Below are 27,066 nucleotides of genomic sequence, written 5' to 3'. Positions count from 1 at the left end.
CCCCGGGATTTCCTGCTGCAGAGGAGCTACTCTGGACAAACGATCTAGGAACGGGATGGGAGGATATGAGCAACAGAGCAAGGATGGAATCCTGGTTGGGAGTGGGGGAGGGGCACCCAGTGACCAATCTCTGCAACAGTGTTCCATGAACCAAGAGCCGTGCTGGGGAATGCCTTGCCCACGTGCTCACTTCTGGATCTATCGGTGGTAGCCTGGCTCCCAGGGAGTGAGTGCGTCCTAGGAACATCCTGTGGACTGGTTTAAATAAGAAGCTTCTGGGGACACCTTCCCAGACTCGGGGCCCAGCCTAGGGGTGGGAGTGGGCTGGAGAGAAGTCTGAGAGCTGAGCTCTGGGGTCTTTGGTGGTAAGGGAGTGAGGGGGAGGGTGTGCGAGGGGCCCTGGGCCAAGAGTTCTCATTCTGCACACACACACACACACACACACACACACACACACACACACACAAAAAGGGGGCACCTGGGTGGCTCAGTTGGTTAGCCAGGCTGGTGGCTCAGGTCAGGAGGGGCAGCCAGTCACCAGAAGAGCTCCCTGGTGAGTGTGGGGACCAGGACTGTCCCACGTAACACAAAGGTGCACCGGTCTCTCACAGTAGGCTCCCCCTTGGGTCCCCCCTTGCTCACTACGGGGTCCCTCCCCTCCAGACACTGGCTCCCTCCTTCCGTGTGGGGCAGTGGTTAAGGCCTGGGCTCAGGAGCCAAACATCCGAGTCAAGTCTGAACTCTACCCTGTCCTTCAAGAGAACTTCATCGTGGACCCTCCCTGTGCCTCTGTCCCCTCATCTGTAAGAGGCAAGATGCGATCTATCGCTTTGGCAAGATGAGATCTATTGCTTGTATCAGGACTGTCAACAAAGCATGAGATGATTTCATGTAAGACTGAGGGCAGCTCAGCCCAGGTGGGCCCTAGGTCGATGTCTACCATGGGATCTTTGTGGATGGGACCCGGGCCTGGGAGCCCATTTAGATGCGTCCCTAGGATCTGAGTAGGAGAAGGACATGGAAACAGCGCTCCTTGTCCAGGCAGGCCTCTTTGCATTCAAGCTTCTGCTGATCCCAAAAGGCTCCAGTCCCTTCTCCTGGGCTCTGAGCTCATTTTGCTTCCTGGAGGCCAAGGGTGGGGAGCAGAGCACCGAGTTGGGTGTCGGGTGGTTGGAGCCCCGTCGACTTGCGGGGCTGATCTCAGAGCCCCGTCGACTTGCGGGGCTGATCTCAGAGCCTGGCTGATCCCCATTTCATCTGGGAAATGGGGATAATGAGAATTTTTTTCCCATGTAGTCGTTGTGAGCCTCGAATGAGGGGATGCCTGTGGGGTGTTCTACCCCGGGCCTGCTCTGTGGGCATAACTGACACCTGCATCTGCCTTGCCAGAGTCTGTTCATGTTCAGAGGTTAGTTGGATGCTCTCAGCTTTCCCTCCCAGGACGTGAATTAAATCGGCTGTGAATTTGCGTCCTGTTGGCATCTTGCAAATCATCCATCTTGCGACACCCCTGTGTGTGGTTCCGGTCTTAGTTTTACTGGAAGTGTTTGTCTTACCCACAGCTTCTTGTTTTCACTCTTCCTCCTTATTGGGAGGAAAAGAAGGCAGATCTATGCACTGTAAGGGATAGAAGGAATAAAGCCCGACTCTGTAGCTTTATCCCCTATGTGTTAGAATCAATAAAACCATTATTTGTATTATAACTAACATTTTCTACACTTCATTTTAACTTCATTGAATTTATGGGCCATTATGGTCGTGATGGCCCTTCAGCGTTTAGGAGACTCAGCTTGTCCTCATTTAACGAGGGAGTCACCATCCTAAAGTAACTAGACCCTCTTAAAAGACATACCACTAGACTCTGGAAGTTATCTCTTTTCTTTTGTTAGTGATGCGTGCCAACCTTCAGCACGCATACACGTGTTCGAGCGATGACCGCCCATTTCAGTTCCCTTGTCATCTTCTCTGTCTCCCCTGCGGGAGGAAGGGAGCAGGTGTGGCAGGGGTTCTCCCGGGAACCCTGGCGAGCACCGGCTGTGCGGGACTCATCCCTGTGTGGGGCCGAGGGAGACCCCGAAGGACTTTGGAACTTGTTTTTCAGAAACTCGAGCCCTGCGTGGGTAGCTCAGATAAGAAGGGCATTAGGGATCTTTGAACTTGCCCAACTCTGACCTTGGGTTGAAATGGTTCGATTCACCTTGCTGTCTCCTTTCCTGTTGACTTTAAGCCTTTCTGTTTGCTCGGTCTTAGGGAATCTTTTGCTACTCTTGTTTGGGGATACAAACCCCCAAACTGACTCCAGAAGGGCCAAGGGCTTCCTGTCTCCTGGGCTCTGTCTGAATCCCGTGCGGTAGATAGCGTTAATATTCCCTTAGTACAGACAGGGAAACCGAGGCACCAAGAGATCCCCCGAGGCTGACAGTGCGGCCGGTCTGCCTCCTTCTCCCTGCCCCATCACTCCCTTCCTTCCTCTATCTGTTGGCATCATATGGGGTCATCTTCCTTAATTCTTCCCACCTATTAATGGATATATCATCTATGTATTCACTCACTAAACCTCCTGTACTGATCACCTTCAGAGTTTGCAAACGTAGAAGGTGTGCTCTTCCCGCTGTCCAGAAACTTGCACCCTACTGTGGGTTGAGCCTGGGCACCACAGAGCCCCTTTCAGATGTCCCTGTGAGCGAGGATAAGGCAGAGGGATGGGGAAGAGGGATGGGCTCAGAAGATAGGCAGGAGGCAGGAGCCACAGACGAGGGCTGCCCTGGGGGTAAGCGCCAGGAAGGCACTGGCGCTGCCTCTAGGGCTTCCAGCAGCTCTCCTGGAGTCCACATCTCCAGACTTTCTCTTCACTTCTCTTTCTGGCAACTGCTCCAACCTTAAACATAGTCTCCCTATCCCCCGGTGATAGGAAGGACCACAGATTCTAAGGGCAAAGTCCACAGCCAGCTGGTGGGACCCCGGGACACTGCGCTTTTTGGCAGCTTTCATACCTGCCTCTCCCTGTGTCGCACTTCATTCCTGGGGCTCAGTTCCCCATCACCTGCCCCAGCAGCCCCTCCCTTGCCCGGGTACTAGTCCTGGGCATCCCCGAGACCCGGCTTCCCCTGAAGTCCTCTCCGGTGGACGCTATTCTCCGGCATCCCTGACCCGGGGCGGGGCGGGAGGCAGGAGAAAGTGCTATTCTCCTCGCCCGCAGCTGAGTCCAAACTCTCTCCCTCCAGCAATCAGGTAGTTACCCTCCCTGGCCAGGCCCACCTTCTCCCGGCCTCATCCCTGACATCTGCAGGCCCGTGGACCCCTTCCTGCACCATGGGGGCAGGGCAACAAGGGCCCGCCTGGTCCATTCTGCATGGCTGCGGATGGCCTTCCAAGCCCACAGCCACTTGCTTCCCGTCTATCTTAGCTCCAGCGGCCTTCTCTTCCCCCCTCCCGCCCCTCATATGACCCACGGCCATCCCGTGGACTTGCCATTGGGTCTAAGACATCCGGTCAACTCTTTGTCTCCAGCTCCTCTCTTGCTATACCCCCTTCACCTGTCTTCAGCGCTCTCGGGCCTGCAGATGTAGACACGTGGAGATGGTGAGGTGCGACCACCTTAAACCTCCTGGGGTGTCATGTCAGCCACTCTCCTGTCACTGCCTTTGCGGTAGATAGAACAGCATCTCCAGAGACAACCACGTCCTCATCCCCAGGACTTGTGAGTGTGTCACTCTGAAAGCGAGGTTGCAAGATGCGAGAAGGTCGTGATCTTGAGACAGGACATTTACCTGGATTTTCCAGGTGTGGGCCCAGTGTAATTAGGAGGGTCCTTATCAATGAGGGGCAGGTGGGTCAGAGTGAGAGAAGGGGCTGTGACCGCAGGAGCAGAGGTCGGGGTGGCATGTGGAGGAGGTTTGTAATGCAGGAAAATATGTGAAATTCAGATTTCATTTAATCAGAACACCATCACGCTGTTGGTTTACCCTCCAGGGCTGCTTTCCTGGGGCAGTAGCCACAGCAGATCGTGGTGACAGAAACTTTGCGGCCTACAAATCCTAAAACTAGGCCTATGGACAATCTGTTTTTTCCAGAACAAATTTCCTGATCCCTGCCTGACACCACAGATCATGCCAGCCTGTGGTCCCCCTATAGGGCTGTGCCTCTGAGGCTGCTGGCTTTTGAGGAAAGGGTGGCCGACTCAGTGTGTCCCTGCACATCTGGGGCCAGGACTAAGTCACTGAGGAGACTTCCTGCCCCCCCCCCCCACGCTGGGGACACCTCCTTCCTTACTGCTTCCAGAGCACATGTAGTAACACATGTCGTGAGAGCCGGCAATTATTAAGCACCTAGAACATTCCAGAAACTGTTCCAAGCATTTCAGAGAGATTAATTTTGTTCATCCTCACGACAGGCCTGTGACGTGGGTACTTTTGTTATCCCCATTTTACAGACAAGAAAACTGAGGCTAATAGAAGTCAAGCCTGCCAGCTCTAGGTCCCAGAGCTGGCAAGAGGTGGAGGGGAGATTGGAACCAGGCTGTGTGACTGCAGGACAAGGGCTCAGCTCAGACACCGGAGTGTGGTTACCTGAGTGGGGGGGCAGCCTGTTTTCCGACTCCGACTCTGCTGAGCGCAAAGTGGGGGCTCAAGGCTGCTGGATGAACTGAGGTCAAACGAACGAAGAAGAAGAAATGGGGTGTTTTGGTGCTTTGGTGGCTCAGTTGGTTAATCGTCTGCCTTTGGCTCCAGTCATGATCCCAGAGTCCTGGGATGGAGTCCCTCGTCAGGTTCCCTGCTCAATGGGGAGTCTGCTTCTCTCTCTCTTTTCTCTCTTTCCCTCTGCCCCTCTCCACTGTTCATTCTCTGTCTCTCAAATAAATAAATAAAATCTTTAACAAACAGAGAGGAGTGAGTGTTTCTTCTATCATGTGGTTAAGGCATCTTGCCAGGGCAAGAGTGTGAAAATCTGTAGAATGCTCCATAACTCTAGGAAACAAACTGAGCGCTGCTGGAGGAGAGGGTGGTGGGGGCTGGGGTAACTGGGTGACGGGCTTGAAGGAGGGCACGTGATGCAGTGAGCACTGGGTGATGCGTGCAACTGATGAATCCCTGACCTCTACCTCTGAAACTAGCAATACAATGTATGTTCCTTAAATTGAATTTAAATTTTTAAAAAATGCTATAAGTGGGCATGGGGCATGAAGCTTCCTGGACTGAAAACAAGTTGCCTGTTTGAGTTGGAAGCCATCCTGTGGAGAAGGGAGGCCCCCACCATGGGGAGGTGGAGGGAGAGGGGCAGAGGGCTCACAGCCAGGACCTAGAGGGGTGCTGTCCTGCCAGCCAAGCCTGCCCCCGACCCCCCAAAGCTGCTGCTCTCATCTGCCACCTCTGTTTGCCCCATGAGGAAAGCGGAAGGGCTCAGGGAAGACAACAGAGCGAGGGCTGCCTTGGGATGGTGAAACAGCACGGAGGGAGGGGGATTGCGTCATGTTGGCTGCTGTGTGTCCTTCCTTTCTCCCGAGGCTGACTCTGCCTGGCAGGTCCAGGGGCGGCTCCCGGGTCCCCCCGTCCAGGAGCCGACCCTGACGCCTCCCATCCCCAAATGTCCACAGTTGAATCCTGGCAAAAGTGGCTCATTCTCTGCCTGGGGCCTGGGTGCCAGCCACTATGTACACAAACTGTCCTCTTTCCAGTAGCTCTGCAAAGAAGGTTTTATTCTAACCACTCTGCAGGTGAGGCTCAGAGAGGATAAACAAGATGAGTCCACGAAACCTCCCCAGGACCCTCCCTTCCCTCCCCCTCTCCACCTGCTATCACCTGGCACGTGGGATCAATGCCTCCCTGTTTTCCTTTTCATGTATTTACTTCTACCGAGGTGTTATTTACATGCCATAAAACCATAAATCCTAAATGTACGGCTCAATGCATGTGCACATCTGCGTAACCGACACTCTCATCGAGATACAGAGAACAAATCCATCAACGCAGGAAGTTCCCCACTCGGTCCGTCTTCCAATCTCCCACCGAGGGTCACTTCTCCTATGGACATCTGTCTCCGTAGGTCAGTTTCGCCTCTTCTAGAAGGATGTGGAGAGCGTGGGAGCGTGAACTGTGTCCTTTTTTTCTCGTCTGGCTTCTTTTGTTCCACATCTTGTTCGTGAAACTCGTCCTGTCTCTGGCTGAGTACAATTCCATTGCAGGGGTGTACCACAATTAGTTTCTGTTGACAGAGGTCTGGGTGTTTCTTGTTTTGGCTGTGATGAATAAAACGTCTATGAGCACTCATGCACAGGGGTTTGTGTGAACATGTTTTCATTCTCTTGGGTGGACTAGCTAGTTAGAAGGTAGTAGATGTTCAGTAGATGTTCCTTTACAAGGAACGACTTCCTCCTCTCCACCTTCCCCTCCCGATGTCCTGGGAGGGCTTCCAGAACCGCAGTGGGGCAGCGGCTCAGATCCCAGCTCTGCCCTCCGTGCTGAGACCGGGGGCCGGTTGCGTCACCTACTGTGTGGAATGGGGGATGATAATCTTGACCTCTCCAAGCTCCAGCAAGGATTTCAGGAGACACGGATCATGGAAGCTCAAGTCAATAAACATCTCTCAGCTTGTGGTGGTGTGAGGCTTGTTTTAATGGCGCGCAGATAGAAATGAAGTAATTCAATGAAATGGCAGGGAACAAAAAACAAACTTGCTCCAGGAATTTAGTGAGAAATCAATGATTTCCATTCCACTTCATATTCAACTTTCCACTTTGCAGAGTGTTGGGCAATTTAGATAAACAAAGCTTGGTCAACACTGCCTGCTGTGAAGAAGGTCCGGGCAGAGCAAACAACGGGGGTTGTGTGTTTTCTGGGCTCCCCGACACCGGCTTCCCGGGACTTTGGTAGAAATCCCATGGAATTTGGGGACGGTCAGAACCAGCCTTGATTCACTGTGGACAAGTTACTTAACCACTCAGGGCTTCACTGACCTTGTCTGTCAGTGGAGATTCTGTTTTTAAGGTCTTAGGGTGGCTTTTAGGGTAAAGTGAGTCAATGTATCTATAAAAGATTGGCATGCAGTGAACACCCAGTAAATATGGACTCCCCTTCTTTTCTTCTTTGCTTCTTCTGTCTCAGTCTTTTGGTTTGTTTTGATCACAAAGAAGTAGGAGAATGATGTCGTTCAGAGTATACCGTATCCAGTAAGAGATTGCATATGTAGAAACTAAGGTATATGCATAGAAGCTTCTGGAAAGACACAAACCAGTGATTATTCTGGAACAAACCTTTCCCAGGTGCAGCGACTTTTACCTCCTGACTATTCTTGGGTGCTTATGTTTTCACAAGAATGAGTTGCCTTTATGGAAAAGAAGGGAAAGTTAATTCCTTTTAACTTTATGATCACATAGAGAGATGTTATATTTATATATGTGACAGTTTCTGGAAGGGTCTTTTTTTTTTTTTTTAAAGGTAACTTCTCCCGGATTTCTCTTTCCCTCTTTGGCTTTCCTCCAAATGCCCTTGCTCCTGGACATCAGCTGATGGAAGGGAAAATATTCCATGGTGAAGTCAGACAGTACAGGGCTTAGATCTTAGTTGTTTACTAGTTGTGGGACCTTGTGAAGATGACTTAATGTCTCTATGAGACCAACAATAAAATTGAGATTGTATCTACCTTACGGTGTTTGGGGGAAGGCTGAATGAGATGACTGTCTACGGTCCAAACATATGAAACTTCTTAAGGAATGGAATGGTGGTTTTCCTTCTGAGCAATGTGTTAGATCAGTGTCTTTATGGAAATGGCCTCTGGCAACCCCACGGCAAGCCTGGGCAATAGTCATTGTTGGCTTTCCCCTTGTCTGCAGATGAGCAACCGAAACTCAGAGAATTTCAGTGATTTGCCCAGTTTGGCCCTGGAAGACCAGTAGTGTGTATTTCTGTATAGTCTTCCCTGTATATTACAACACGGACATTATGAACATTATGGCCATGTCATATTTGGACTTTGACTCTGGTGCCCGGACAGGTCTTGAGGTCTGTGTTTGTCACACACTTGTCCTCGTTCGGTTTGTGCTATGTGTGTGCTCTCTAATTGGAGACGAGGCCTCCCTGGGGATAGGAATCTCCGTGGCTGGATTTCAAGATTTTCCTGTTAGCCTCATTAACGAGGAAAAAGTCTGGAAAATCCAACTGTTTTGGCATCTAGAGAGCATTTTCCAGATGCCAGACCATCACCCAGCAGGCTGAATGTTCAGCTCTTTTGTCATAATACTTAATTGTGGGCTGGTCATCTGGTCAGCTAGGGCAGGTTGGAGCTATTCTCCCGAACCGAACACAGCCATAACCCACACCTACCTATGGAACAAAGGCTTTAGTCATCCTAATGGGCTGATACATCTTTATTAGGAAACTTTAAAACACAGTAGCTCCAAATATGTTATTTATAAACTATATACATGTGCAACTGCCCTGATGCATTTTTTTGCCTTAATAAGACAAAGAAAAATAAACATTTTTAAAAGGAGACAAAAAAATTTATGAATTTTACCATATTTTCTCTTGTACTCTAATAGACCCATTGGATCCATCCAGGGAGCCCTAGATCAGGGAAGACATGTACGTTTGTAGAAGTCTATGGCGTCACCGAGTGGGTGAACATCGCTGGAAATCCAAATGAATGTGAACATGAACAATACAAAATGTAAGTTTAATAAGCTCTCTTTGCTCCACAATGCATGGACACGGCTTAAAGCCAGAGTGTAAGGTTGGTCAGGTCAATGGTAATGTAGATTGGAGAGCTTAAATTATTTTCCAGAAATGTGAGTTGGGCAGGGCCCACCTCAGCCTGACCACAAGCTTCCCTTGCTACTGGTGGATCTAGTCATTTCTCAGAGTTTGGGCACAGAGCCAAGCCTACCAGAACAGCTCTGGTACTTGCCTTTGTTGGCCTGTTTGCCTGGAATATTCACCCCCTTTGGGGTGTCCTACATGGCATTCAGCTCATACCTCAAATGGGCCTGTCCAGAGAATGTTTTTTTGGTCACTGCTTCTGAAATATTTGTCCTCCTACACCATGACACAATGTCCTTGATCTGCTTTGTTTTTCCTCATGGCACTTGTTATTACCTAACACTATGTCATATATCTATATTTACATTATATATTACCATTTATCTATTTGGTAACTTGTTTATGTCTGTATCTCCCACTAGCCTATGTGGGCACAAACATTGTTTTGCCCATCCTATGTCCAGGTCCTGGAACGATAACAGGTATACAGTAGGAGCCAAAAAAATATTTATTGCATGACTGTATGAGTGGAATGAAATCACACTTAACTGGTTTTCAGTACCATCCTCTCCCCTTAAAACAGGGTTTAATAATTTTGGCAAAATCTAAGATCTGAACTTTGAAGACAGCCACAAAACTTAGAGCATCTTTCTCACCGAAGTGTCGTCTCCGTGAGAGCAAGGACCATGTCTGGTTGTTCTATGCTGAGTTTCCAGACAAGATCAGCAGTTGTGACAACAGCCTCCAAATCCAGGGGCTTAGCACAACAGAATTAGCGTGCCTGTCCCATGTCGTACATACGGCTTCTGGCACATATGGCTTCCAAGGGTCAGGGAAAGAGAGAATTGGCGAGAACACCCTGGTTCTCAATGGTCCTGGCTTAGAATCCGCACATTTCACTCTGCTCGCTGTCCATTGGCTCCCATCCCGTATGTAACCTTCACCTAATTGCAAGGGGCGCTTGGAGGTGAAGGGGAGCACGTCGTTTCTGTACGTGCTCCTCTCACAGCCACGCCCAGCCTCCAGTACTGCCTGGCTTACAAGTCTATGTACAATAGCCATTGAATATTGATTTCATGAACATATTTAAATTCTCTAAATTTATGCATAGATGCTTCTGAAATTAGACTTGTTTTCTACCAAATAGTTTCTTTTTTTATTATAGTTTATTCTTTTTATATTTGAGGACAGTTGACGCATAATGTTACATTAGTTTCAAGTGGATGACTTGGTAATTTGACAATGTACGTTAGGGTACATTCATCACAAATGTGGCCACCCCGTTGTTGTTACGGTATCATGGACTACGAACCTTATGCTGTGCCTTTTATCACCATGACTTATTCATTCCATAACTGGAAGCGGGGGTCTTCCTCTCCCCTTCACCCATTTTGCCCATCCCCCCATCCCCTTCTCTGTGGCAACCATCAGTTTGTTCTCTGTATTTATAGGTCTGATTTGCTTTTTGTTTGTTTATTCATTTTTTTTTAAAGATTCCACTTACGAGTGGAATCATATGGTGTTTGTCTCTATCAGTCTGACTTACCCCACTTAGCATAATACCCTCCAGGTCCGTCCATGTTGTCGTAAATGACAAGACATTATTTTCTTTACGGCTGCGTAATATACCAGTGTGTATGTATACAACCTTTTCCTTGTCCATTTGTTTATTGATGGACACTTAGTTTGCTTCTATGTCTTGGTTAATTGTAAATAAGGCTGCAATAAACAGGGATTTGGTAATTCTTGAGGATTTTCAATTCTCCTGAGCTCAGGGCTATTTGGAAAGAGGGCTCCACGTACAATTTTCTAAGTCATGATTCCAGACTAATCGTTAGTCTCTGCATACCTGAACATAGCAATGAGCCAGCAAGAAGTGCTCTTGGTATTTTTCCCCTTTAACCTCAAGTGTAGTATATTAAAAACCATCAAATCCGAAAGGAACCAGCTGTCTATAAGTCCCAGGACTCTAACAGACTGGGTTTCCCAGAGCTCTGGGGTTATGAGGTCTTTGATCTGAAGAAGTTGTTGAATGAATGCCTTCAATCCACAATCTATGGATTGTCTACGTTTGGCTCCAATTTCTTTCCTCTTGTGCTTAAAATTGGGATTAGTAAGGGTCTTGCATGAAGCCAATTTATATTCTTGATCATTTGTCTCCCACACTGTGCAGTAAGTCCGATTCGTAGACCTCTCAGCATCTCCTTCTGATGGATTTTTCCCTTGGAGGCCAGGAGCACCACCTTGATTGTATGATTTGTATGAACTTCTTGAAAATTATTTTACCCTCTTCAAGTGTACTGATGGGTTTTGTTACCTGCAAATATGACCATTTGAAATATCCACTCACCCTCAGTTTTATGGTTGTCCCATCCTGTAATGGTCTGTGAGACATTAGAAAAGGTTTCATATACTTAGTGTGTGAACACACACGTACATACACCCATACACACATGTGAGTTTAGCACCTGGCATTCTGAATGCCTTAAAAAGCACAGCGGCTCTGCCTTTTTACAAAGGGAAATGGGCCAGGGAAAATGGGCCTTCTTCCCAGTAGGGACGGTAGGGAGGTATATGATGGAAGAAAGAGAACAGTGACTTAGTGTTCTCCTAAATTCCTTACATCTGGGTTTCATGTTGAGAAGCTTCGCAATTGCATTATGCTAAGTGAAACAAGCCAGATGGGGAAAGACAAGTACTGTATGATTTCACCTGGATGTGGAATCGTAAAATGTCAAATTCATCGATCCAGGGGGTATAACTGTAACTACGAGGGTCTGAGGGTACAGGAAATGGGGAGAGTTTAGTCAAAGAGCGCCAACATTCAGTTATGAGGTGGCTAAGTTCTGGGCTGTAATGTACAACATGCTGACTGTAGTTCAGGGTACTATACTGTATACTTGAAATTTTCTGGGAGAGTTGACCTTAAATGTTCTCACCCCACAACACCCCACAAAAAGGTAACTGTAAGTAAGTGAGGTGATGGATGGGGTAATCATTTCACAATGTGTGTGTGTATCAAGGCATCACATTGTACACCTTAAATATATACAATTTTTAGTTGTCAATTATACCTCAATAAAGCCGGAAAAGTAAATTTTAAGAACAACTAGGCCATTTCAATGAGTCTTGCCTCCTGCAGAGACTATAAACTGACTCTAACAAAGAAATGATTGCTTATTCACAATCAGAAAATCGACACATTTTCCTTGAGTTGTTCCAGAGTCCCAGTCTCAGTCCATAGATGACTTGACTAGAAACTTCCATAAGAGGGAGGACTAAGTTGAGTGTGTCCAATGTCTGATCTCCTTTTCTTCTAGGAGGCAACCTTTTTCAGCCAACTTATAGTGCAGTGGGTCCATGTTCTGGCTAAAGAAATGCAGAAGAAATGCTGAGTATCACTTCCGGACCGAAGGGGTGCAGAGCTTCTGAGTGAGTCTCTCTTATCCTCACAGTGGTCAGTGTGGGGGCCTGGTGCTGAGATGTGGAGCCATGACGGAGGGCAGCCTGGGTCACTGGATCCCTTCATGAAGGACAGATGCCCTGGGGAGTTGCTTAAACAAGGAGCCAAATGGCATGAGAGAGAACTTTTGTCAGTAAGTCACTAAAATTGTTGAGGCTGTTTGTTACTGAAGCATAATTTAATCTACCCTGACGAATAGAGTAAGACATACATACTTCATGAAATAGCCCGGTTCTTCTTGGGACCATAGAACTCTTGTTATAAAATATCATGTTAAGATAATAAATCTCTTCTTTGCCAGGAAGTGGGGTTATGACGTTGGTTTTCAACAAACCCCAAAGGGTCTAATGATTCCCTATTGATGACCTATGTTTGACGTAGGATGGGGTCCTAAGCCTCATCAGTCCAATCATGGATGTGTAAATTCAGCTTTTACATTTTTACTTTTATTTTTAAAAAGATTTTTGTTTGTTCATGAGCGAGAGCAAGAGAGTGCACAAGCAGGGGGAGGGGCAGAAGGAGAGGGAGAAGCAGACTCCCCGCTGAGCAGGGAGCCTGATGCGGGATGACCTGAGCCAAAGGCCGACGCTTGACCGGCCGAGCATGCCAGGTCATCCAGTTTTCACATTTTTAGCTAAAATTCAATATTATTGTATATGAAAGTGAACTATTTCAACTCTCCTGTGTGTTGGCTTATTAATTAAATTTTTTTTCCTAAAAAAATCTCAGGCATATCAGACTTGGGGTTAGGTGACCTCTGTAAAAGTCACATAGGATCTATTTTAATAAGTCTCCCACTGAGGCTGGTGGTCACCCACCTGGTCCAGAAGCAGGTGTTAGAGAACCACTAATATGGGCAATATGACTGGGGAGTTCAGTGAGGGCTAGCTCCAATGTCCAATTATTGACTTCTGATTTGCACAGCAGTCTGTCGACCTTACACTTCCCTCCTGACAACTGTTCTCCCTCCCTGTCTTCCCCGTTTCTGTGAACAATGCCAGCGATATGCATCAGCTCACCCCCTATGCAGTTCTTATGAGCAGGTCGTTGTATGCTTACCACGGGCCAACTTGATGAGTAACCCCGTAAGAGACATAGTTGCTATTTCTCCACCAGTTTTCTCAATTATTTGACAAATATGGAGTCAGAGGTTTCAAACCAACATCCACAGCCAGACATAGGTTAACAAGTTGTTCCTTCAGAGGTGATGGCCTTTGGCCAAGTCTGTCGGCAGGTACTGGCCACCGAGTTGCTTTCTGAGCTACGGGGGGAACACAACTCAGTTCTTAGACGTGCTGAGAAAACACATCATGCCTGGAAAGGACTCGCACTGATCCAAAAATAACCAAGACAGGTTTCTTAACACCAGTCAGACAAATCTGTGTCTCTGACCGGAGTGAGGCCTGGGGAATATTGGCAATGCTTGTATTCCAGCGATGGACCCTGACCAATGACTCTGGGTAGTAAATGTTAATGGTGTCTCACTCCAAGCCCTGCCTGGAGAAGTGGTTGGAGCTTCATGTATCCCAACTCAGTGCTGATCTTCTCTCTCACACGTCACTCTGGGTGGTTAGCACATTGTTTCTGGTAGCCGTTAATCTCCTGCTGAGACTCCATGCCTTTCGTCTCTGCCTTAATCCATAGCAATGCCCATTTGGACCTAATGTTAACTCCTCATGTTTCCTCATCTAGAAGTGATCACATGAGTCTCTGAAATCCCAAAGCATCTCATTCCATCCTCTTTATATATAACCTGGGTTCAGGGCCAAGGTGTGGTACCAACCCCCTGGCAGATTTCCAACAGTAGCCCCACCTCTTCCAGGGTCTTGGATCTTTGGCAGGTTTGCCCTCAGGGTCCCTGGATGCCCACTCTTCTTCCCAAGATTGGTTCCCTATTTGTCTGAGCAGATTCACTTTCTGTATGTGAGGCCTCTAGTTACCAAAGGAACAATGGTCAGGAGAGGCCAGAGATTGAAATTGGTCCCACTTTTCAGCCATGTTGTCTGTGTACCAGTGAATGCTTCTGCACTGAGCTCCCAACCACCCAGCCCCATCATCCTATGGAGGGAATAGGGATCTCCTTGGTCTCATATCACAAAATACATTATCAGTACGTATGGGGAAAGGGCAAATCGGAAATGTATCCTCGATGATGATGTATCCTTGATGATATCCTCTCCAAGTTGCTGAACCCTGAACCACTTGCCATAATGTTTGGTTGGGCTTTGTTGGTGAGTTTAAAGACATTGCATTGGAATTTGAGGTTCACAATGTGTACTATATCCTCTATTTTTCCTCCTTCAAACAAATACCTCCTGCCATATTCCCATTCGCTGTTGGGCTTCAGCCACACACATTTCCTTGTAGGTCCTACTTATTCATCTTTGTGCATCCCAGGGCCCCTGATGCTGGGTTTGGCTGGAATATGTTGTGTTTGTTCGAAGAGGGGAATGATCAAGTAGAGAGACAATCATTGGTGGCACAGGAGTGAGAGGAGAACCATTGGGACATTGTCTTTGAGTTGGTAAAGGAGAAGGGTCTAGTACACAGGAAAGGGGTTGGCCTTTTTTTGTTTTGGTTTGTTGAAGGTATGGATACTTCATCCATAGTCCAAAGGGAAGGAAGAGTATAAGGGAATACTTGCAGGAAAGTGGAAAAATGTTGAGCTGGAATCTTATAGAGGTTCTCCTTTAATTGTTTCAATTTTCTTTGTGCAGCAAGAAGCTGTCATCCATTGACAATAAAATCAGGAGACAGTTTTGGAAGTCTTAGGAGAGGTGAGAGGTATGAATTGTCTTGGGAAATGGGAAGGAATGGGTTAGGGAAGTATGGAGTGATGTCTGAGAAGCATGAAGGGCCCCTTAATAACAGATGACAATGTAAGGTTAAAGTATGACTAGTCATTATGGCCATGCGTTTTCTCCAGTGTCTTCAGCTGTATGGCTGCCCATGGAGTAGATGAAGTTTGGGATTTAATCAGGACTTGGTTTTGCAATAGGGCAAAGGGAGAATGGAACACAATAGTGGAGTGATTATAATGACAGATCACACTGTCATTGGTACAATATCCAAGGTGTGACCATGTGACCTTAAACAGGGTGGAAGGATACATCATAAAGTTCTGTTTGTGCAGATTCTGAAATTCCTAAGAATTAAGAAAGGAGGAACACTGGAGAGGGACAACGAACTAGTAGCTAAAACTCTTCGAGAAAGATGAACAAACAAGTAAGACAAATGTAATGTTATGAAGGAAACTCATAAGGGTCTAAGACAGATAATGAGGGTGCGTATGGGAACTCACTTCAAGTGGAGTGGTCAGGGAAATCATCTATGAAGATGAAGTCCAGTGAATACCTATAGGATAAAGAATGAGGCTGAAAACATTCCAGGCAAAGGAAACAACAGCAAGTATAAAGGTCCTGGGGCAGGACGGAGCTTAGTCCAGGACGTACAAGGATATGTGCGTGGCTGAAGCCCAACAGTGAATGGGAATATGGCAGGAGGTATTTGTTAGAAGGAGGAAAAAGAGAGGATACAGTACACATTGTGAATCTCAAATTCCAATGCAATGGCTTTAAACTCACCAACAAAGCCCAACCAAACATTGGTCTGTATGGCAAGTGGTTCAGGGTTCAGCAACTTGTCTTTTACCTTGGAAAGGATATCTCGAAATGGCCCAGACCACTGAATCCCCAGAAGCTCAGTAGTGTGGCAGACTTGTGACTATCTCTGCTATGCATGGGCATTACTAAGGCGGCTAACAGACTTTCCTGCTCATTGGACGCAATGAGCAAAATGTCATCAAGGCTGCAGACCAGTTTGATTATGTTTACAATTGTCCAGTCATAGTCCAACATCTATGTGACTTTTGCACAGGCAGGTGAGGGACTGAGGCTGGAGTCAGAAAGCGAGGGTCCCGGTCCAGCTCTGATTCTAGTCCCACGGGTATCCCAAAGCAGATGTTTCCCCACACTGGACCTCAGGATAGAATTGGCCACAGCTTCAGTGGTTACCTTCAACTTCGTGAAACAGCACCCCCTGCTGGAGGGATGAGGGAAACAGAAGGTAAATCTTGCAGGAACCAAGCTGTGCCAAGGACCAAGATATCTGGATTTTAATAAGACAAAAAAAGTGCCTGCACCTATCCCTGGTCACTGTTTACTGAATTCTTTCCTTTACCAGGAAAAACTTTCCTTCCAGGGTCATCCATTTCCCTACCTGAGCCCTCTGCCCTCTTCCAGGATTCTCTGCCTTCTTGTGTCATGGGCTGTTCCCTGGAGAAGACCTGACCGTGTGCCACACAGTAGAAAAGCTGCTCAGGCTGGAGACCCCACCATGCTGGGTCCTGCATTCCTGGTGGCTGAATGGCAAGCATTAATGACAAGGCAGGGGGAAGGATTTGAGCAGTAGGTGTCTTCCTAAACCAAATCTTTTGTTATTCTCACCAAAAAAAAAAAAAAAAAAAAAAAAAAATTGACTTGTTCCTTTGCACTCACTTCCCTGAACCATTTGTGGGTGGGGTGGTCAAGGACCCTAAAGAATGTGTAATGGATAACATCTGGCCCTTTGTCCAGAGGAAGATACATACGTAAGTGCCCATGCGTAGCCCAGGTGCCAGCTCGGTTGTCTCTGTCCCTTGAGGGCTGGGGACAACTGTCAAAATGAAGGTTTGAATTTTGTCAGATTAGCACATATCCTCAGAGTAAAAAGCAGCTTTTAGGTCTGCTTATTTCTCCGGGTTCTGGGTTTTCTTATCTTTTTGTCCTAGGAATTACTTGATCATCTATTTGATCCTTTTGACATTTTGCTCAAGACCAGGTTTTCTAGCTGTTATTAACAGCAGGGTGGATTCACAAAGACGAGCTGACCGCTACTTAGCAAGAGGCATTTATGCGATCAGTCGTCGGTTCTCCAGCGAACGTGTTTCCCCTTCGTTACTAGCTGTGCGGAAGAAGGTGGCTCACTCTCGTATGTCCCAGTCCCATCAGTGCACCCAGCAAACGGTCCTTCTATCAAGGCTGGCTCTCTGCTCGTCCTGAAGCAAAGCCTGGCCCATCAGTGCTTGTGTGTTACTCCCTATAGGCTTCGAATACATTTTTTATTTTTGAGTAGTTTTAGACCTACAGAAAAATTACAAAGTTTGAGTTCCCATATACCTGGCTTCTCCTACTGCTAAATTCTTACAGTGGTGGGGGGAGGTGGCCTATTTGCCAAACTGAGAAACCAGGATTGGTATTTCCACTATTAACTCTATCCCAGACTTTTTTTTTAATTTTTATTTTTTAAAGATTTTATTTATTTATTTGACAGAGAGAGAGAGATCACAAGTAGGCAGAGAGGCAGGCAGAGAGAGAGAGAGGGGGAAGCAGGCTCCCTGCTGAGCAGAGAGCCCGATGTGGGGCTTGATCCCAGGACCCTGAGATCATGACCCGAGCTGAAGGCAGAGGCTTAACCCACAGAGCCACCCAGGCGCCCCTATCCCAGACTTTATTTAAATGTCCACAAGTTTTGTTTTTTTTTTAATGACAGTTACCAATATTTAAAAATCAAGAGGGTCTTCATTTTTGTATGGACAATTAGAAGAACTGGCCATAGGGGTGTATCTCATCTGATAACGACTGGCTGAGCCAAATGAACAATCATAATCATAGCCGTAACTAGAGCAAACATTTACTGAGCACTTACTATGCGCCAAGTACTCTTCCAAATGATTGACGTGTATTAACGCGTTTCACCTCAGTAGAAGTCTTCAGGGGATTCCTAGTGTCATCACCGTTTTACAGCAGAGGAAGTTGAGGCACTGAGGGGTTAGGGAGAATGCCCATGGTCACCCGGCTGGGCTGTGGCTAAGCAAGGGTGCAGGGCAAACAGTCCCGTGTGCCCTGGCACCCCTGGGGAAGGGCTCCCTGGCCCTTTTGGACTATTGCCTTCCATTTTACTCTTTCCTTCATTTACGTTTCTTTCTAGGACCCTGTGGACATTTGATTTCAAAATGTCTGCTTTTTCAACAATTATCTCAGGCAGCCCTTCTCAGTGTGTAAATCCAGCCCCTCACAGTTCATAAGGCACGCTCACGTCAGTGGCCTCCCCTGATCCCCAGCAGGGCGGGGGACCTATCTGTGGGGCATCTCCCTCACAGCCAAGGGGCTGGGATGCGGGGGAGAGGAGAGACTAGAATCATTGCTGTTATAGTTAGTGGGGTGCCCCAAACGTCTCACTCCATCCAGCTAGTAAGGGCTGCGGGTCAGTTTCCTGCTGCAGATTGGCATGCCCCTGAGCAGAAAGAGAGACATTCATTGACACCCTTGTCCTCTGGCAAGCACCTCCTGAGTCACAGCCACACAAGGAAGGCCAGGCCTGCACACAGGAGGAGGGAGCTCACCCTCACCCCAAGTCACCTCTGTTCTGCACATCTGGACAGCTGCCCACTGCACAGAGATGCGTCTGACCCCACTGACTCTCCACTGTTGGGGCCACATGGGTTACCTGGGCAGTGCTCACACCATGGAAGGAGAATCACACCAGCCCCTGTTCCCCACCCTGGGCAGCATTCAGACCTCCTGGGCGCAAGAGGGACCCAGGAAAAAAGAAGCTTTTGAACGAATCTATCTGGATTCTTACCCACCTACTCTCAAGCTGGGTGCAAGGCAGAGAAATACCCATATCAGAGAGCAAAGAAGTCACCTTGGGCTGAATTTAAACTCTACGATGTATGAATTCCAGTGGCTCTGTTCTCGCTGTGTGCCTTTGTTATGAAGAGAACCATGAACTGACCGTTGCTGGTACTGTTTGCTCATGGCTCCCAAGTGAAGCAGCTAGCAGAAGCCAGCAAATCATCTCATTTCCTCAAAGAGGACGCCCTCCCGTTTGGCTCAAAGGGAGGCTTGCTGTTGAGACCACTCCACACCCGCTCCCGGGGCAGCTGCCTGCTTTACTCTGCGCATCTGTGGAAACTGTTCTTGAGCTCCTTTAAAGTAGCTCTGCAGGCTTACAAGCTCTTCCATTCGGAGGCCATCTGTTCTGCCCGTTCTGCTAAGAATGTGCTCGCTTACGAATTCTATGCCCGTTTCTTCTTATCTAGGTTGCATGGAAGAATAGATTTATAATTGGCAGCAGAAGATTGAAAAGTTCTGGAGAAAAGAATAGAAACTGTGCTGGGAACTGGACGGGGTGTGTGGGACATCTGGATCCACATAATTACAGCGGTGGAGTGAGTCCAAGAGGGCGCCTGCCACACAATGGCCAGCACGTGTCCAGAGGGGAAACTCAGGTGTTGGCTCAGCCCTCCATGACAGGGCAGATGAGGCAACTGGATGGCTCCACTGGCTTGTGAGATGAAGGGACACCACTGAATAATGAAGATAACCACGAACAAAGGCAGCATGAAAGAAAAGGACTGCGGGCGCCTGGGTGGCTCAGTGGGTTAAAGCCTCTGCCTGGCTCAGGTCATGATCTCAGCATCCTGGAATCGAGCCCCGCATCAGGCTCTCTGCTCAGCAGGGAGCCTGCTTCCTCCTCTCTCTCTCTTTCTCTGCCTGCCTCTCTGCCTACTTATGATCTCTCTGTCAAATAAATAAATACAATCTTTAAAAAGAAAAAAAGAAGACTGCTTATAACATGAGAAAGGTGGAGAGAAAGAGAAAATGATGTCTCTCATGGTCTATAAGCCAACTGTCTCCACCATGTTTGTCATCTTGGCTCTGGTGATGGCTTCTCTTGGGTAGCACTCTTTAAATAAATGTTTAGAAGGTCTTTATTCCTCACAAGGAATGTGGGATGGCCAGAAACTGTGTGCCTGATAGCCCGGTCAGATTTGATATCTATAACTCGATGCTTCAAGGTGGTGAGGTCTTTGGCAAGAACACACCTGTGAGGGTCTGCCAAGGATTAATGATATAAGGTTACTATGAATTGTTCTAGCTCTAAAAGAAAGAAATAGGGATGTTAGCCTGACACCTGCCTTATCCGGCAGATGAACCGTGGAGGCTGTGCCAAGAACAATTTAGTTCTGCCAGGAGAATCCCTTCTTCCGTGCTTGCTTGGCTAGACATCGCTCAGAGCTGCCTAACTCAGCACTTTTCAGACAGTCAGCAAAAGGTAAGAATTGCCAAGTTTTGAAAGGAACTCCTGCTTCTGGAGCCCCCCCCCCCCCCTGCTCCAGATCCCAGGGAACTATGCCCACTTTCCTCTGCAGCATGAGGGGGTTTTACATTTTAAAGTGTACAATTTGATCATTTTTGACATGTGTATATACCTATGAAATCATAACCACAATCAGTGTAATGGATATATACCCAGCCCTGTCTTCCTAGTGTCCTGGTGTTATTCCTTCTTATCCCAGCCTTCCGTATGCCCAGTGATCACTGCTCTGCTGTCACTGTGGATCACTTTATACCTTCTAGGATTTGTATAAATGGCATTGTACATAGTGTACTCTTTTTGGGGGGTGGAGTCTGATTTCTTTCTCTTAGCTTCTGTGTATCTGCTTTGGTGAAATGTCCTGAAATATTTTTTGCTTATTTTTTTAAACTGGGGTTTTGTTTTGTTTTCTCATTTTTCAGTGTTGAGCATTGTTATATGTCCAGGAATCAGATATGTGATTTGCAAATAATTTCTTCCAAACCTTGTCTTTCTCTTTAGTCTGTTAACAGTATCATCCAAAGACAGAGAGTTTGTAACTTTGATGAAATTTGATTTAATTGATTTATTCTTTTGTAGATTGTGTTTTCGGTCTTCATAGCTAAGAATTTTCTGCCTAATCTAAGGTTACAAAGATTTTCTTTATTGTTGTTGTTGTTGTTTTTTTCATTAAAGTTGGTGGTTAAAGTTTTAGGTTTACTTCTACAAATAGACTTTGAGTTACTTTTTGTATAAACTGTAAGATACAGATCAAAGGGTTTTGTTTTGTCTGTTTGTTCTTGCTATCAAGTTGTTTCAGCACCATTAGTTGAAAAGAATATCCTTTGGCTCATTGAATTGTTGGTGCAACTTTGTCAAAAATCAATTGAGCACATTTGTGGGTTGATTTCTATGCTTTCTGTTCTGTTCTTTTGATCTATTTCTGTATATTTATGCTCACATCACATTGCTACTCTCACAGAGTAGCATTATAGTAAGTCTTGAAATCAGGTAGTGTAAATCCTCCAACTTTGTTCTTTTCTCTCCAAGTCATTTTATCTATTCAAGGTCCTAGCATTTCCATGTGGATTTTATTTCTTTTTACTTTTTGCAACCTTTCTTTTTTTTTTTTTTTTTAATTATGTTATGTTAGTTATCATACAGTAAATGTGGATTTTAGGATCAGCCTTTCAATTTTTCCTTTAAAACATAGTGGGATATTTATTTCAATTGCACTGGATCTTTGATCTATTTGGGAGAACTGACATCTTACCAATATCGAGTCTTCTGATATATATGTACTTCCTTCTTTTTTTTTTTTTTTGACAGTGTCTTCATTTTTTTCTTTTATTTATTTTCAGCATAACAGTATTCATTATTTTTGTACCACACCCAGTGCTCCATGCAATCCTTGCCCTCTCTAATACCCACCACCTGGTTCCCCCAACCTCCCACCCCCCCGCCACTTCAAACCCCTCAGATTGTTTTTCAGAGTCCATAGTCTCTCATGGTTTACCTCCCCTTCCAATTTCCCCCAACTCCCTTCTCCTCTCTAACTCCCCATGTCCTCCATGCTATTTGTTATGCTCCACAAAAAAGTGAAACCATATGATAATTGGCTCTCTCTGCTTGACTTATTTCACTCAGCATAATCTCTTCCAGTGTATTTTCTTCTGAGAAAAAAAATAAAGAACTAGAATGACATAAAAAGACAAAGGCTGAGTATAAGTTTTCCAGTGGCCTTGAGCATGTCACTTCCCCTACTCTGAGCCTCTGTCTGTCTCCTCTTCTGTAATTGAGGGGAGAATATGCTCTGTGAGAGCAAGCCAGATAATGATAGAGAAGCTGACAGTGTTTCAGGGTAACAAAGAGCTTTTCATACAGTGGATGTTATTGTTATGCACCTGGTGGGTTTGCCAAAATAAATGTCCAATACAGAAGGCATGGCACTATTTGGATATCAGATTTTGTTCTCTCTCCCCTCTTCATTATAATCACAATGACCATCACTGTCAGCCAGTGCTAAGCCTTCCAGGTGAGGTTCCATTCCTGCAAAGACAGCCATCACTCTTGTTTGGTGATTACCTCAATCTGATGTCTACTAATTGGCCTTCACAGCATCTCCTCTCTCATTTGAAGTGCTCATGGTTTTTCAAGTCTGATTCCCAAGCCTGACAATTTCCTTCTACTTACTGCCAATTTTCTATGGGCTCTGGTTTCTGTCTTTCTGTCTTCCTCCCTGGCCATGTCTTTTCTATCTGTCTGATGTGTTGTTTCCAGAACCCACTTGTGCTAACCCCACACTTATTCTTTCTTTATCACCCTGGGTTTTGTGCAACTCACTGGCTCCTGGGACTAGGCGATCTTGGAACAAGGGTTCTGGCCATTACCTGTGACCAAGCTCTGACCAGGTACTAGGCACCTGTCTCAGGTGTCCATGGATTCTTTCTCCTTGCTCACCTCAGCCTGCACCAGGGGCAAATGTGAAACCAACCTTCTCCTGGTAGTAACTTTAAAAGATCTGGTAAAAACATTATCATTTCTTTATCACTGCCTGGGCTTAGGTCTCATATGCCAGATATGCCAAAACCCAGCACAAATTATTCTATCTACATTTAATGAACGTTGGCTATATTAGGTTTACATTTACATTTTTATGTGTATTATAATTTTTTTACATATGGTAGAAAAATTCTACAATGGTCCTTTTACTCACCTTTATTGCCCTCTTTAGGACTGGTATTTTTGTTATTTAATTTTTCCTTGATAAATTGGAAGATAAACACTTGGACTACTCTGTCAAGGCTTGTCCTAAAACCTGCAGCATGTGTCCTTTGATTTGCCAAGGTACAATACTAATTAGTACTTTGACAATACAAGGAATTTAGAGCACTTAATTTCACATACCTCTGTCCTAACATACAACTTATGGTTGTTGTGTATTTTCAATTCCATATAAATTATGCAGTTATGTTATTATTGTTGTATACAGTCATATTGACTTAGGTAAGCCCCTGTTTGTTGGTTTGCGTTCTCCACTTCTTCCTGCATTGACCTTCCTTGACCTTCCCTCTTGCTTATTCTTTCTTTTAATTTGCTGTTGGCAAATTTTCTCTGCTTCTCCTCCTCTGAAGACATTTTATTTTACCCTTATCTAGGAAGGTAGTTTTGCTGGTTGACAGAATTCTATTTTCTCTATGAGCACTTATTTTCATTTCATCTTTTATCTGTTCCCATTGCCCTTTGGTTTTCATTCTTGTCCTTGAAATGTTAGAGGTCAGTGTCCTCCCCCTTTGAAGACAGTGTAACCACACCACCTGGGCTGCTTGAAAAATTAGCTTTGTTTTTTAATTGTGTGTAGTTCAAAAAGATGTCTGTCTGTGTTTGGATTTCCTTTTCTTTTAAAAATGTGATTCTCCTTGTGATTTATTAGGTGTCTTAAATTTCACGAGATATTTTTCATCAGTTCTGGAAAATCCTTACTATTATTAGAAAGTGCTTATGTCCATTCTCTCTTTCCTGGCTTTCTTACTTTAGTTATGTGTATCTTAGGTTTTCTCATGACATGTTTATATCCATTGACTCCTCCTTGTATTTTTAGCCTTATCTCTCCATCCTGCACCTGGGAGAATTTCTTCTGACCCATTTTCCAGTTAACTTAATTTCATCTGCTCTTTTTTTTCAGTGCTATAAATTTATTTTAATATCATCCCCCCGAGATTGAACACATAGTAAAAAAAGGTATAACATATCATCCTTTAAAATCTCAAATGAAAAACATCAAAATATACCGATTATACTTTGTTTAAATAACCATCACAAGCAACTGGCTGAAAAACAGAGCATGAACTGCTTTTACAAGAACACTTTTGGAAGTGGAAGGACCTAGGATGAAGTAGATGAATTTGTGCTTAAGTGCCATGTCATAGAACATATTCCTCATATTCTAAAACTGGTTCTTCCACAGACAATTTGTTTGTGAAATATCACACAACCTCCAAATATCCAGAGGAAAATACCTTCCTCCTGCCATGAGGACAGTGAGTTGCTCTCCAACAGGTGGCAATGCTTTCTGATTTTACAACATGATTCTCTATGTAATCTGCAAGATGGTCTTTGGTACCCATTTCCTCCTTCATGCGGATTATTCCCGGAAGCATTCCCCAATAAGCTTCCTGCAACCAAATCTCCGAATTGAGTCTCAGAATGTTTGCTAGGACCCCCAACTGCAAGGGTAAGTTATGAACTACTCTGAGCTTCTATTCTTTCACCAGAGATGATCATTGCAACTATGTCAGAAATTCTTGCAGGGGTTAAATGAGATAATACATGCAAAGTGCCTGGGAAAGTGCTTGACACACTTAGCACTCAAAGGAACTCATTAGTAAGATTATTAATAAAGTGGAGACATCATTATCTCCATTTTATACATGAGGAAACTAAGGCTCAGAAAGATCAAGTAAGTTGCCAAAGCCACATAGTCAAAAGTGGAGGTGAGATTTAAGTTTATGTATGAGTGTGTGCAGTTATATAAATGTAAGTACATATATATATTTATACTTATATGTGTCTATGTGTATATATGTGTGTGTGTGTGCGTATTTTATTTTCCATGTGGGTTTTTTTTCCTTTTTAAAAAAAGATATTATATATTTATTTATTTTGGAGAGAGAGGATATGAGCAGCAGAGGGAGAGAGAGAATCTCAAGCAGATACTGTCCTGAGTGTGAAGCTCGACAGGGGCTCGATCTCATGACCCTGAGATCATGACCTGAGCTGAAATCAAGAGTTGGACGCTTCGCTGACTGAGCCACCTGGACGCCCCTGGTTTTATTTGTTTGTTTGTATTTTTCTCCTGATACTGCTTTATGTTGACTGCCATTCTTTGAAGCCAACATAGAAGTTGGGGCAAAAGTTTGATTAGAATAAACAGTTTGTGGAGGAAGTTGACAAGGGCAGAGAGAAGTTTGTCTCTTGAGGTTTATGGAAAACGATGTGACAATCAGCTTCAAAGAGGTGGAAAGAAGAGCCAGGTGTACAATAGATCTGTGATAAAGGGATGGAACTAAAAGGATGATTGAGCGAGGGAGTGAAAGGAAATGATTCTTTGCGACCGCCATTGATAATGCAGAAATTGAAAAGCTGAAGCAGTGTGCTTCTCAGAAATTTTGGTGATTTTCGGAGTTATTTTTAACTAATTGCCAAATTCGTGGAACTGGGGGGAAAAGTTATTAAAGGTTGTGTTCTCTAGACAATTTGCACAATTCACATGCAGTTTTTCTTTTTCTTTGTCCACTCCAGAATAATGGAAATAATAACTTCTTTTTGTAAAGGATTCTCTTGAACACCTGCAGCTGAGAACATCGGAACATAAAATGAAAAGAAAAATGAAGAAGCCCTTTCTATTAGGGCTGGGAATCAACAGAAAGAAGCAGATGAGGAGACAGTATTTAAAACATCATTCATGCTGGTTCTCAACATCCACCCCTCCCAGCATTATTCTCCCAAGACACCTACTGTGGCCTGAAATCTCGCCATTGGTTTGGGGTAGAGCAAAATCCAAGAGAAAATCAGTGAAAACCTCCTGGTCTTTTATCTCTTCCTGCTCTGTCAGACCTCTTTTAAGGAAAGCAAAGCTCACATTGGCAGAGTACGTGCTAGAAACACAATTAACTGTCCTGAGACATGCCCAAGGGACAGGAGAGGCTGGCAGCACAGTAGAGCACGGATGGGCCACCTCCACTGGAAGAGAGGGGTGGCTCTCTCAGGCTGAGGCAAGGGGGCTCAGAGGCTATCAAAGTTCATGCAAGGGAGGAGTAAAGAGGAACTTTTGATCAGGAGCTGTTTTGTGCACAAAAATCACACATGTCTATAGGTGCAGATGAATCATGACCTCTACAGCTAAGGAACTAAAGGCTTTGCACCAGGAGAGTAAAAATCCAATTTTAGAACTTTCCAGCCAAGGCTACCTTTTGCTGAGATAATGGCTCAACCCAGACCCTGCCCTGCTTACAAATCCAAATTTCAAGATTCTTCCTTCCATCTCTGGTCTGAGTGGAACAAATCATCTGAACAAAAAAATAATCATTATATGCAGATGATCTACATGACAGCAATGGAGAAGTTAAGAAAACCTGAAAAGTTTGTTGGGCCCAATCCTTATGCTCAGAATGTTCATGGAGGTGGTCAGTTAAGATGTGAGCCCACAGTGTTCCTATGTGTGGTGTAAAAGGCAGCTAGCCAATGGAAGAAAAGATTTTTATACACAAGAGCAAAAAAACACAGGGTATGTCCTGAATGATATTAACAAGAAATGTACAGGAGCTTTAGGAAAAAAAGAAACAGCAAAAAAGAAAACCTGGTGAGGGCCACATATAGATGAAGGTAGGAAGAGATTCCTCTTGTCCTTAGATGGGAACAGTCTGCACATTATAGGGTCTAAATTTCCTTGCAATTGACTTATGGATTCAGGATAATTCCTATCAACATTCCAGCAGAACTTTTCTTGGGATCTGACAAAAAGATTCTAAACTTCATCTAGAGGGGCGCCTGGGTGGCTCAGTTGGTGAAGCATCTGCCTTCGGCTCAGGTCACGATCCCAGTATCCTGGAGTGGAGTCCCGCACTGGGCTCCTTGTTTAGCAGGGAGTCAGCTTCTCCCTCTGCCTGCTGCTCTCCCTTCTTGTGCTCGCGCCCTCTCTTCCCTTCTCCGACAAATAAATAAATAAAATCT

The 27,066-nt window shown here is 45.4% G+C and overlaps 1 protein-coding gene across 1 annotated transcript in view; it reads right to left on the bottom strand.

Annotated features, from left to right (window-relative positions):
- SYNE3 (spectrin repeat containing nuclear envelope family member 3) overlaps window positions 1-27,066 on the bottom strand; it is a 978,380-nt gene that overhangs the window by 65,262 nt on the left and 886,052 nt on the right. The gene's annotated exons all lie outside the window — the stretch shown is intronic.

The sequence above is a fragment of the Mustela nivalis genome (genome assembly GCF_964662115.1).
Source record: "Mustela nivalis genome assembly, chromosome: 6".
Lineage (NCBI taxonomy): Eukaryota > Metazoa > Chordata > Mammalia > Carnivora > Mustelidae > Mustela > Mustela nivalis.
This window is presented reverse-complemented; position numbering and strand designations above follow the sequence as displayed.